General features: G+C 34.2%; 1 protein-coding gene across 2 annotated transcripts in view; it reads left to right on the plus strand.

Moving 5' to 3' along the window:
- The first annotated feature begins 1,252 nt into the window (after positions 1–1,252).
- The window catches only part of LOC108658214 (UNC93-like protein), a 198,820-nt gene continuing 185,633 nt past the window's right edge, over positions 1,253–14,439 (plus strand). The window contains exon 1 of one of the 2 annotated variants that reach the window (XM_089261906.1): positions 1,253–1,511. The gene's annotated coding sequence lies outside the window, so the exon portion shown is untranslated. The remainder of the gene's footprint in view (positions 1,512–14,439) is intronic. The other variant, XM_089261905.1, reaches the window with a different exon arrangement.

Consider the following 14,439-nt stretch of genomic DNA (forward strand, 5'->3'; position numbering starts at 1 on the left):
TACAGATACAGATACAGTTACAGATACAGATACAGATACAGATACAGATACAGATACAGATACAGATACAGATACAGATACAGATACAGATACAGATACAGATACAGATACAGATACAGATACAGATACTGATACAGATACAGATACAGATACAGATACAGAGAGTCATTGAGAAGAGAGTGAGAAAGAGAAAGAGAGAGAAAAGAAGAGGAGAGATGAAAAAATACATAAACTTTTAACAAAATAAAATTGATAAAAAGAATTAATCCCGCATTTGTTGTGCGAGCAAGATATTAAACAGGTTGATCAATTTTTTTCTTTTTTCTTATTATAATGAACAAGTTTGAAGACTTAAAGTTATTAATTTGGTAACTTAGTATTCAAATCTTACTTCTATCGAATAAGTAAGTTCAGAACATTTGGAACTCACTTCGTTAGCTTCTCTCAGTAACATCCGTGTCAATATTTGTTGTCATCTTCCACTATCTAAAAAAGACATTGTGAAGTTCTTCTTATCTATTTCTTATTTTTCATTGAACTCAGGTGAGGTTGTGTGATGGAAGACAAATTCATGAGCGCTGAAGAGTGGCTCAAATTAACAATTACTGTGGCCTATCGAAAAGCAATAATTATTTGTGAATTAAAGTTCAGGTGAATCAAGTTGATTCTCTCGCATGCATTCGCGAATGCATTCGCGGGCTCATCACAGTCGGCTGTGGAAATGTTGCTGACGCTTGATTTGGAAACAGGTTCAATTGCGCTTCGTGCGGTGCACCAAATGAACCGCACTGGGCGTATGAGTAATCCGAGACAAACTTGACTTGAACTCAGCCTTCGGATGCACTCAGATGCTCAGCTGCTCAGCTGCTCAGCGGCTCAGCTGCAGCCCTCGGCTAACCGCAAATTGTGGTTAGCATCAGCTGCTGCTTGTGGAAAGTTCGCCAAGTGGTGCCAAGTTCTCAGCTTGCCACGCCCAGCAGGTGTCACACCAAAGAAAAAGGCGGAAAGTCAAATAAAACTGCAATAATGCTTAAAGAGTTTAAATGGAAAAATAAAGTCAAATAAAAATAAACATTTAAATAGTGTCACGCGAAGACAAATCAAGCCACAGCCGCCGATTTGTCAATCACACGAAGGGGTTGCCCGCCTTCCCCCAAAACCTGTCTCGATCTGCTGGCCATTAGCTGGCCTGGTCGACTGAGCGCTTGACTAACTGGCTGACTGACTGCTTGACTGGCTAGCTAGCACGCCCTCTTGCCGTTATTGTCGCATTCATTTCCATGCCATTTCATATTTAGAAGTTTGCCATTTAAGATTTCAGCTCAGTTCGAATAGCGTGCGACAGCGAAGCAGTACGGCGCGTACAGAGCGAGCGAGCGAGCGAGAGAAAGAGAGATAGAGAGAGAGAAGCAGAGAGCTTCTTGTCTTATCATTCAGTTCAATATTTGACATCCATTGTCAATAAATACCAAGTGAAGAGTGCAGATTGTGCTCAAAATTGTCCAACTCAGGTAAAGTGCTTGAAAAAATGTGATTTAATAAATTAAAGGAGCCAGTGAAGTGAGGCGACTAAAAGTGAAGAAAAATTTGAAACAAAAATAATATATTAAACAAAATTAAGTGCACAATTAAAAGTAATAAAAATGTATATAATTAAAATAATAATCAAAATAATAATATTGACTAGCAAATAATAAAACAATAATAAAAATAATAATACAAAAAAAAAATAATAATAATAAATAAATAAAATTAAAAGAAAAAGAAAATGAAAATAATAATAGTGAAAGTAGTGCTACAATAATTTTCAAATGAAAATACAATAATAATAAAAAATATAATAAAACACATAGAGTAGTAATAAATACCTACACAAAAAAAAAAAAAATAATAATAATAATAAATAAATAAATAAAAATGAAAATACAGATTTTACTAATATTCAAATATTATAAACAAAATAAAATTATTTATAAAAAATTTAATAATTTATTAATTAAACTTTTTACAGCAAATATCAATATGAAAATAATTAATACTTTGTAAAAATAAAAATCAGTTATAACAAAAATATTATAAATTAAAATGTAACTCAAATAATATTTTTTAATTATGATCAGTCATATTATAATAAAAAAACAAATTGAATAGTTCTTAAATCACATTGTGACGAACAACTAATAATGTTAATATATTCTATTCAATTCAAAAAATATAATAATTACACAATCATAATAATATCAAATGGCAAACTGCAAATATCACGTATACGCAAAAAGTGAGAATAAATTGATGTAAATGCAAAATCTAAATTGTAATCCGATCCAGAACCAACACGGAAGCAAATCAAATGATTTCAATCTGAATTATTCCACATGAATCTGAATAAGATATGAAGATATAGGGCCCCGCAAACCTCAACAATGTGCACGTGTTTTATTGATTTACATTTCCATATTTGATTCGGACTCTGTGGTCGAGAGCTTGTAACGCCTTCATGTGTGAATGCCAATTTGCATTAATCTCAACAGAATTGTTAAGCCTTAGTTAATATTAGCAATTCGTATTCGTTTTATTATTGTTGTAGTTGAGAAACCACTTTTGCTTGGAATGTTATTTAAGGCATTTTTATAGCAAGTGTCTTGGACTTAATATGATTGAAAGTAGATATTTATTGTAACTGAGTGTAGAAAATTTAGGAATGACTTTGTTAGATATTTAAAAAAAATTTAGTTATTTAATATAGTCTAGTATTTGAATATATTTTTATACATTTAGGTTATTAGATAAATAAATATTTAGCTTTATTTAGTTAACTTAATAATAATATTATAAATATTCAGCTTTATTTAACTTAATAATAATATAATTAAATATATTGCTTTCACTTATTAATTAAATAGATTTTATTGATTGGATAATTGCAAATTGAAATATTCAATCAAAAATGAAATTATTATTTACAGACTGTGATTTTAGTAGTACTATATGTTAATATGACAGCTTAAAATGTTATACAAGTGAGTTTGCGTCTTCGCTCATTTCAAACTGTTATCCTCTAACTATCACTCTGTGTGAGAGAGTGCGATAGACATTGATCGCTGTTACCGAACATAGTCTCGGGTGTTGCTGAGTGTGAACGAGATAACTACATAGGACATTCGGATAAGCTAGTTAAATGTCAGTGGACAAAGGGTTAAGCTCAACTGAGAGGCCAATCGCCTCAATCGTTATACATGTAGTTAAATATTTAACAATTCAATTAAAAAAAAAAAAAAAAAACTGAATATCCTCTTTGCAGAAGTCAAGCAGTCAATAATTTTAAATCAACCGACTTTTTCACATTTCATAATTAAATAATTCTCTGGCCGGCTGTAAATGATTGTTGTATTGGTATTCTTTAATTAAATGCACTCGGGTATTAATCGAGTAAAAGACGCTTTTCCCAAGGATGCGATGGCGTTTGCCTTGAACAAACATTTCGCACAAATAGCAGCACGGCCGAGGCGTGGCGCAGTGGGAAAAACACGAAAGGAAAACAGCGAGAAAAGATGACGAAAAAACGCAGAGCACTGTGTGTATGATAATTGAAATGTGCGTGGGCGGTGGGCGTGGGACATTGATGGGTTTCTTTTCGCTTGCAACGGACGGCATTAAATTTAGTCGAGAAGACAAAGTTCTCGAGCTGAAAGTTTTTCCATTGCCTTTAAAGTAAAGTGAAAGTGAATTAAGTGCGGTTAAATAATTGCGATTAATTTCGAAATTTCGCAATCAATTTAAGTGGCAAACTTTAGTTGGACAATGCTAAAGTGGATAACAGACAAAAAAATAAAAACAAATCAAGCTTGAAAGAGAAGGAGGGCCAGAGAGGGAGAGAGAATACGGTAGAGACGGTAGAGGACAGCGTGAAGTTTTAGTGCTGTTGTCCAATGTTCGTTCAAAAAGTAATTTATTTAATTGTAAATGCATAATTTATTAGCCGAGTCTACCGAACTGCGGCGGGCGTGGCAGTATTGATTTTTCTTAACTTGAAGTCTGAATCTATTTTTAAAAAGGGCACTTAAAGTGCTTTTTACTGTATGTTAGAAGTCTTCATTATTTAAAGTTTGAAGATTGAAGCTTTTATTTATGTGTGTACTTGTACATATGACATGCTTCTGTTAAATCCGACTGTTTGCCAAACTTATCAATCTGTAAAGCGTAGCTTTTAAAAGACTCTGTAGTTTACACATTCTGTTAAAAGACTCAATCTTGAGTGATTGGCTGAGTCTCTTAACAGTGAAGTAATTCTAACTCTTTTAACAGTGACGATTGCAGCGACTACTTGCTGTTGCTGTTGTGTTAGTGAGACTAGAGCGAGAGAGCGAGGGAGACGACGACAGTTGTTGTCCACTGTTAAAAGACACTATCAATCACTCGTGTCTGTTGCCGAACGTAGTCTCTTGCTGAGCGAGAGCGAAATGACTGCATAGGACATTCGGAGAGGCTCATTGTGATTGTCAGTGAGCGAAGACACTTTCAAGCTGAAAAAGAACAGCAGAAGTCGACCAATCGCATGTGTAATGCGATCGTGCATGTTCATATAATATATGTGTACTGCTCTTTTTCACGTCTCCTGTAATGAAGTACTTATAATAATATATGTTAAATATAGTTCACACTCGTTAAACAAATTTCTGTGCTTTCAACTCTTCAAATTTAATCCCCAATGAAGAAGCATAATACGATTTTCTGATGTATGATAAATTCTGAACAACTACTTCAACTTTAATAAGGTCTGTTTGGCTTCCGTTGACCCGGTGCACCGCATGCTTACGACAATCTCATTAAAATGCGAAACGGAAACGCAAAGTGTGATTCGTTACTTGAATATCATACGTGGTAGGTGGTCGGTGGCAGGTGGCAGGTGGCTGGTGGCTGGTGGCAAGTGGGGTGGAGTATGACATTGGCTCCAAATTACACTTACACGCATGTTGCAGCAGTGTCGCGACCCATTCCAACGAATCGACCCTGGGCCGTCTGATTTTTTCCACCACGGATTTTTTCGCGTGCAGCATGTGGCAACTGCTGGCTGCTGCCTTTTCATGCGAATGAAGTTACGATACAAGCACGACTCTCGTGAGCAGACATAGTGAAGGGCGTGCTGCGCACGACTTTAGGCCAGCCAACAATATGAATTGGCATTGATAAATTTCATTGAATTACTCGTTTCGCGATTGTCGACCAAGTTTTTTGTCATAAATACAGATTAGACAGCTTATGCTATTTATTTATATCATTGTTGTTATTTTTATGTGTCAAATATCATTTATGGCCTTCGCCTGCTTTGCCTCGCCAACATTTTGCGTGCGTGAGGCAGAGCATTCCACCTGCTATCATCGCTAAGCAAAATTTTCTATCTGCCTTCCACTTTCACCGTCTGCCTCCCACTCCTCCACTCCGCCCTGCCCCACATATTGCAATCTGTGCAACATTTTGGTGCCATTTGCCATAAACAACACTTGGGGATTTCAACACCGCAGACACATTTTTTTCTCGGTCTAATTTGCGCTTATGGCTCAATGATCATTGGCATCAGCCAAATTGCATCAGCAGCGGCCACGATAGTTGACTGGCTACCCGCACGTATTGAGGCAGCTGCCGTTGCTTTGTTTTGCATATCTAATGCCAATTACGAAAACCGTTCATTCCGCCTGCTGTCGATTAGCCATTGTAGCATATTGACCCTATCGGCGCAGCAGCCCAGCCCAGGGGCTCGTGCATTTTTATTGCAATTAACAGCTGCGATTTTATTTTTATTGTTTTTGCATCGAGTTGCAGTGGGGAGTGTCGGGAGTTCGGGCAGCTGCTGCGGTAAAATGCATTCAATGCCAAGCAAACAAATACAAAAAAAAATTAATATATAAAAAATAATAGCAACTACACGGAAAAGGGAGAGGGCATTTGTAGCGGTGTAAGCACAGGTCAGGGTCAAGTGAAGGGCGCTAATTAAAATTTGAAATTCATAATTTAATCATGAGTGCTGTTAATTTATGACTTAAACTTAAATTGCGAAGCTCTTCATGACTCACATCTGCCTCTTCAAAATCTAATTAAAATAGTGATTATAAGTATAAAAATTTGCTATTTATTGTATTATTATACGTATATGTATGACGACTATATATATTTTATATTTATTATTTTTTATTATTTTTTTAATTTTTTTTATATATATTTTCATTTTTTTTTTATTATTATTTTCATATATTATTATTTAAAATATTTTTTTTTTTTTTAACATTTATTTGCCTACTCGAATGCATTTTTGTTGTATTATTATTATTATTTTTATATCCTATTATTTTTATTTTTATTTTTTTTATTTTATTTTTTTTTTTTATATATTAAAATATATATTTGCCCACTCTAATGCATATTTCTCATAATAACGTGTGCAGAATAATGAAATCCGGCCGCACACACTGAAGGCCTTCGCTATCTCTTCTCTAATGCAGAAGTGCATTAAAATGGCATTAGTTGTTGAGTATGAAAGTCAGCCAATAGTGAAGCGCGTTAAATTCTCAGAAAACCAGGCAAGAACCCCAAAGTATTTATGGGAGATTAGGCGAGTCATAAACAAGCCGAAAATACATTAAAAACTATGCTTAAATAATAAATTCATATATATTCCTTAATAATGGTATTTTGATTGGCAAAATAAAGAAGAAGATATTCCAAGATAATAATAATATTGCAGGAGCTCAAGGACAGCTGCTGTTGATGTTTATGAGACAGAGTCAAGCAAGGAGATGCCTTAACTAAAAATAACTAAATGTGTACAAAAAAATGCATAAATAAATATAGCCACAATGCATGTCTGACAATCCATCAGTCAGTCAGTCAGTCAATCAGTCAATCAGTCAATGAGTGAGAAAAGACGAGCAGAAAATGGGCAACATAAAGAGCAGCAAAGCGAAAGTGCTTGGCAAATAAAAAAGAAAATGATGTGTGTGCCACTTTTGGTGTGTGCATTTCAGCGAATGCAAACATGCATGACACACAGACACACACACACACAGACATACATACAATCACATTCACACACAAACAGTCACCATCATTCGCGAGTGCAAAGAGAATCGCACGACAAACTGCAATTGAGCTATTGTTTGCCTCCTGCTCTGATACGAGCAGCCACTCCTGCTACTCCTTCTGCTGCTGCTGCTCCTGCTGCTCCTGCTGCACTCAACTCCATTGCCATGACGATTGTGCGTAATGCTCTCAATGGTCAGCTGAAGTGTGCCGCCTTTATAATGCCGCGCAGAGCAGCCGTCGAGCTGGCTTCCTGTCAACAATAATAATACTAATAATAATAATAATAATATTAATAATAATAATATTAATAATAATAATAATGATAATAGCACACGGCTTAGGGCTAGCTGTCATGGCTCAATACCTGCAACTTATGTTTTATTGAAAAAGTTTATAAGCAGTTTATAAGTGAGCTCTGGTCGGGAGTGCCCAACTTGAATATACCCTGTCGTCTGCTTAGAGCTGATCTTGCAATAATCTTTGCCCCATATCATATATGCTGCAATTGAATTATACTATGAGAATTTATTTGTTGAAGAACTTTTCTTCTTGACTATGTTTTCTTATCACTCAGCTCATCCACTTTCACTTAGATCATTTATAACAAAGATTTTACTTTTTCATATTATTATCCATTTTAGCCTTTAAAAGGTTTTAAAGTTTATTGTTCAAATGAGGCTTGTGTTTCATTATTTAATTATTTTCATAAGTTTTTTTTTTTTTTTTTTTTTTTTTTTTTTTTAAAGTCGATTAGGTTGTTCTCATAATATAATTTCTAATATGGTGTAGCTATGTAGATTTTATATAACATCTAGATTACATTTCAGATCTTGGTTATTAGTCGATTAGATTATTCTCATAATAGGATTTTTAATATAGTTATGCAGATTTTATTTAACATCTATATAACATTTCAGATCCTGCTTATATTACATTTTAACTCCTCTTCTATTCCAGAGCTTTAATATGTTTTCTTTTTGTCTAACATTTATTGAAAAGAATTCCATTCAAAAGAGAACTTTAGGGCCACAACACTTTGAACAAAAAACAAAAATAAAAATAAAAAAAATCTAAAAAAGTGAATAGAAAAATGTTACATAAAAGTGTGGAAAGCCTTTCTAAATGAAATTCAGCTGCAGTTATTTGCCACAGCAAGAGTCTGCAGAAGTTAAAATAATTTGGCGTGGAAGGGCTTGGAGGAAGGAGGAAGGGTGGAATGCCTCAAAAAATGCAACATATTAAAAATAACTGTATGCAGTGCAGAAACTCTTTTGGTTTCTGTTGTATATTTATGTGAAAAAAAAAACAACATTAATTAATTAGGTTTTACTCTACAACGAATTAAAAATATAATTATATAGTTTTAAATATAGCTATAGTAAATTTCTATGCAACACTAGATTTAAACTAAGCAAGCAAATTAAATGAGCATTTATTTATTTAATTATATAATATAATTAATTTTTAAATAATTTAATTTAATTTAATTTTATAATAATAATTATATATACAATTATATAAATCTAGCTTATAATTAAAATTATAAACTAGCATGTTTTTTTTCTTAGCGCTATGGCATTTAAGGCCTTTTGCTGTTGCTAGTATTTACATAAATATTTATTTACTATTTTTTTTTTAGTGTATGGTGGGTGCTTGTCTTATATATTGAACTATTGAGATTAGTGGTTTTTGGATATTGTAGGTTATTAAATGAACAATTTGACATAGGAATAGCTTATCTTTATGAGTATGTATTAAATACTTGTATGCACTTAATATATATGAATATACACTTAATATATGTATATGAGTAAGCATTCAATGTATCAAGTCCAACAGAAGCTAGATAGACAATTAGCTGCAATAGTTCGTCCTGCTTGCCCAGCTCTTAAATACTTAATGGCATTCGCCACGCCTCCCTCTGCCCATTACATTATTTTTCGATATACCCTACTGTCCCACATTCTATGGCTGCAGGGTATTCAGACTGCATGTGCATCATCCACGTCTCTCCTTCAGCTCTGGCGGAACTTTCGAGCTGAAGTCTTGACATTTTCTGGCCCACTCATCTCGAGGGTTAACAAAAGTCTTCCACACACTTTCCGGCCGTGTTTCACCTGCGGCCACATGAGCATTAGTCCTTGTGCTCGCACATGGCTCAAGCCTATTAGCTGCATGGGCTAAGCAAACCTTTTGCATGCGCTTCAAATTGTGGTTTTTGTTCGTTTGCATTTGCTGTTGGTTTTAATGCATTTATGTCTTGACTTGCTTTGAGGAGAATAATTGAAATTGATTTAGCCCGAAATGCTTTGCTCTAGCCTGCATCGATTGGCCGTCTCCTCCTCCTCCTCCTTCCACTTGCTGCTCGAATTGGCTAACGCCACAAGTTGCTTGAAATGTCAATGGCTTTGACATTTGGCATACGCAATTCATTTGCAATTTAATCGAAGCACTTGGCTCAAACGTATTCGACTTTCCGAATGCGTAAGTTGCCATTTTCACATTTTCGCATTTTCGCATTTGCACATTTTCCCATTTCCGTTTCCGGTTAGCATTTCAGCATGGCTTTTGTTTCATGACGCAGGCCCAGCTTATCTTTCATTATACTTTGTTGCCAGCTCCAAAACTTCGGGAACGTGCAAATTAGTTGTGGGATCAACAATGCACTCAACACTCGGCACACACACATACACACACACGCACACACACACTCATATAGTCGGCGGCAAACTTTGTTGCAAATGCATCTTGGTGCACTTTACGGTTATGCGACGCCCCTCGTGCCAGCTGCATGCCAAACGGCAAATGCCAAGTGCCAAGTGCCAAAAGGCAGCCAAGCGCCTGCCTCGTTGTAATTTTGCTGCTCCGCTAGATACGAGCCATATTTTGACATCATTTGACTTTAAATGTGCGAATAATTGAGTGGAGACGAGTTGAATTGACGAATTAAAAAGTCAATTAAGTCAATATACATATTCTATGACAAGTAAAATAAATTAAAAAAAAAAAAAAAAATAAATAAAAAGTCTCTTAAGTCTTTAGTCTCTTAAGTCTTTATAAATGATACTCTAAATAAATATATGAAATATCAAACCTATTTTACTACCTATCAAATTTAAGGAATAAAGACACAATTATTTATTAAAATTTATCTTTCTTTATTTTTATTTATTAAATCTTGATTTTAGTAAATATTTATGTGTTATAATTTATTATTTCACCAAATTTATTGAATTGATCCGCTCATAAATCTCATAGTAAATAAAAAATAAAAATTATATATCAAATAATTCCTGCTCTCTTGCATCCTGCTCTTGCCGCAACTCACTGCACTCACGGGCTTCACTAAAGCCCACTTAAAATCTCATTAACATGCAAAACTCCAGCAGGCAACTTTTTCTCTGTTAAATGGCTTATCAGTTTGATATAGGAAATTGACAGAGCGCGTCAAGTTGCATTTTAGCTCTGTACGTGCGCCCACAACAGAGCCATGTTAAACTCTCTTAGGCTGTTAGAGTAACTAACAGACTCAGAGAGCAGGGAAATTTCAACAGCGCGCTGTTGTGTTGAGCTGTTACAGCTGTTAGCGTACCAGCACGTGAGTGTGTGTGTGTGCGCTTGCTGCAAAACTAGGCAACATTATTGAAATTTAAGCGAAAGCCCGCAAAAGGCACATTAAATCACGAGTTGAATTCATTTGATTGAAATACATAATAAACGAGTCTGCCTGATTTGCCTGTGGGTCACATCACTGTTATTATTGTCATTTTTATTGGCCTTCAAATTCCGCTGAAGTAATGAAAAACGTTTACGTTTGCGTTTACGTTTGCGTTTGCGTTACCATTTTGTGTGCTTATATTCCGTTATGTTCAAGTTCCGCCAAAAGAAGTTAAACGCAGACGGCCTATAAAACCCAGCGCGCAGTCTCCCTCGGGCTCGGCTCGGTGATAAGCATAAAATGCTTATAGGTTTTGTAGACATTATAAATTTATGATTGACTCGACTTGACTGGCGACAGTGTGCGTGCTTGTGCGTGCGTGCGTATGTGTGTGTGCGTGTGCGTGTGAGTATGCATTGATTTCTTGGCGGCTGCTGAAATGGTCTTCCATAAAATGCCCGCCCACTAAGTGGGGCATGGCTCATTAGGAAATGGCAAAACATAAGCTAAATTATCGCATACTCAAAGCAACAATAAAAGTTGTGACAGCGCCGAGTCACAGAGTCATATGTTAGGGCACAGTGGGCCAAGAGATAGAGAAAGTCAAGCCAATTTGACTAAACTAACAGCACTTGAGCCTTTCTCTACATTCAGCACTTTGCAAATTTAGTTAAAAATAATGAGAGAAAAACTAAAAAAAAAAATATTTCATAAATATTGGTTAAACGTTTTCTTACACAGCCAGCTCTTGTTTGGGGGCGCAACATGCTTCATGTAGTCCGTGGATACTCTATGGCTCATAACAAGTTAGCCCGAGTTACTCAGTGGCCAATAAAACAAAATTCGCCCAGGAGCTTACTGGCAGGAATCACAGCTGTAGCAGCCGCAGCGCAGGCATCGCAGGCATCGCCAAGATTTATGCCTCAGCCTCGATGTGCTGCCATTAAAATTGTATTCCATTTTCATTTCTATGCTCATGCACCAAGGTGAAATGAGTATATGGCGGCTCCTCTTCCAACCTTCCTCTCCCCCGTTCTCCATCCTTGAATTATGAAATATCAAGATCTTATCTCAGTACACAAAGAGGGTTATATGCTAGAGAATTGAAACAATTGAGGGCGTGGCATATCGAAACTAAGACCTGTCCAGCATTTGATTCGTGAATGAGTATTCTGCAGTCGGCAATGCCTGACTGCATTGTTATTTCTCTTCTTTTTTCTCATTTTTCGCTCTTTTTTTTTTGGTAAGCGGCACCTAAAAACTTTTTGGCTTAATTTTTTTTTTTTTTGTTAGCCAACTTTGTTCTACATATAACCCCAGCCCAGGCTGATTGTGCGCCCACTTTCTTGGCTCTCTTGCCATGTCGCTGTGCTCAGTAGGCGTGTCGGGCCCGCCCCGATAGCACACAATGTAAGTTTTCATGGCAAGAAACGTTTTATTTTCAGCTCTTGCTTTTCATTTATTTGTATTTTATTTTTCGGGGGAAATGCAAACAAAAGTTTTCATTGTTTGCTTTGATGTGTTTCGTTTGCACCTGCATCCAGTTACCAGTTACCAGTTGGCTTTGCTGACGGCCCTCGCCTCTTTGATGTGCAATATTAAAAACTCCTTTATGACAAGAGACTGCAATAAGCCACGAATTGAAGTCTGCCAATCAAATGTGGTCACAAATCAGGTGGAGAGCAAAATTAGCTAAACAAGAGTCAAATATGAAATAGTTAGACATTTTTGTATATATATATTTTTTATTTTACTTTATTTAATTTTTTAAAATTTCTTTTTATTTTATTTTTTTTCACTATTAAAAGAAGTTTGTTTTACTTAAAGATTTTTTTTTATACTTTTTAAGCCCTTAAAAAATTAAGTTTGAAATACCAATACGGAATGCAAGAGAAAGCCGACTTGGTCTATCTAAAAATTTAATAATAAAATATATACGTAAAAGAATAAACACAATCATAAGCAGCAAAAGATTATTTCAAATATATAATAGAACTTAGTAAAAAAAAGCCAATTGCTTAATTCTATTACTACTTTTTCAATAAATATTATGAATATATATATATATATCATTTTTAATTACCATTTCTTGTGCCAATTTGTTTTATTATTGATATTATTGTTTTGCGTTTTTTTTTTTTAAATTTATATATTGTTTGTTATTTATATATATATATATTTTTTTTTTTACATACTTTTTATTTAATTTTTTAATTTATTTCATTTATGTTTTATTTAAATTCTAAATTATATTTTAACTTTTATTTTAGTTAATTATTTAAAATGTTCTGTATTTTAATTCAAATTTTTATATACTTTTTATTTAGTTTTTAAATTTATTTCATTTATGTTTTATTAAATTTATAAATTCTATTTTTTACTAATATTTTATTAAATTATTTAAAATTTTCTGTATTTAAATTCACGTTTTTTTTAAATTGAGTTTTGAGATATGTTTTTATTTTTCATTAATTTTACTTTTTTACTTATATTTTAATTTTTGTCGTATTTAAATTTTTTATTTTATTTATTTTATTTTTATTTTTTATTCATTTTAATTTTTAATTCATTTTATTTATTAACCTATTATTTTAATTTTTCTGTTTTTGAATTCATGTTTTAATTTTTTATATAATTACTTTTACTTATTTATTTTTTGTTTAATTTTATAACTAATTTGATTTATATTACTTAAATTTTTTTTTTGTACTTATCCTAGTGAAACTTAATTCATTCCTTCAATAAATTCACTCTTAAATGCATATTAACATATGTACATCCATATATTACAGGGTATTTGCTAGTCGCTCTGTTTATCGCATTGATGCTGCCATTGTTATCATTGCGCTGCTGCCAAGACCCTTTTCTTTGTCAGCCAGCGCCATCAAAACATTTTTGACTACTTCTTTATTTTTTGTGTCCCAGCAAATCGTTTGCCAAACACACAAAACACTTCGCATCGAGTTGCTATTCATAAAAAATAAATGCTCAACAAAACATTTATTGAACAACTTTGAGCGCGGCAGAGACTCGCTGTTCTCTGAGCGAATGTCATCATAAAACTTTAATTTAAAAAAATAATCTTATTTGTATAAACATAGATAAAAGCCATAACTGGAAATGTAATACGCATTCGAAACATTTTATGCCCCGTATTTAGGCCACTTTGTATTTAATTTGTTAGCTGAAATTGATTAGATATTTGCATCATCCGCACTTGGATAATATGTGAAAGCATTGGCAATTATTTCGTGAGGTCAGGTGTGCAGATGCCGCGAATAGTTATAGCTATATATCCTCATCAATTGTTGCATTGTGATGCGTGATTTGTGCTTTTGCTGTTTTGTTGTTGCCAATGAGCTGGCCAAGCGAATAATTTAGCCACTCTCCGCTCGAGGTATTCGAATCATTTGTGTTTGTTTTGTTTGTTGCTTGATTGAGCCCGAGCCCCAGTATGTATATATGCATTAAGTATGACAGATCTATAGTTAATTACTGGCATTACTGCCGGCCCAGCTCAACATGTGCTGCTGAGTGCCAAGTTGTGGGCATAATTACCGACATTTTTTCCGGGTCGCCTATAATTCGTGTTTGTCCGGCTGCGTGCCATAAGTCAAAGTATTTGTTTTTCCTTTCCATTAAGGCTCTCCTTTTCTCTTTATTTTTTTTCGCTTGTTATTGTATTTCTTTTTGAGTTGGCCCAT

Source organism: Drosophila navojoa, chromosome 5, assembly GCF_054131105.1.
Source record: "Drosophila navojoa isolate 15081-1374.11 chromosome 5, UAZ_NAV_1.0, whole genome shotgun sequence".
Taxonomy (NCBI): domain Eukaryota; kingdom Metazoa; phylum Arthropoda; class Insecta; order Diptera; family Drosophilidae; genus Drosophila; species Drosophila navojoa.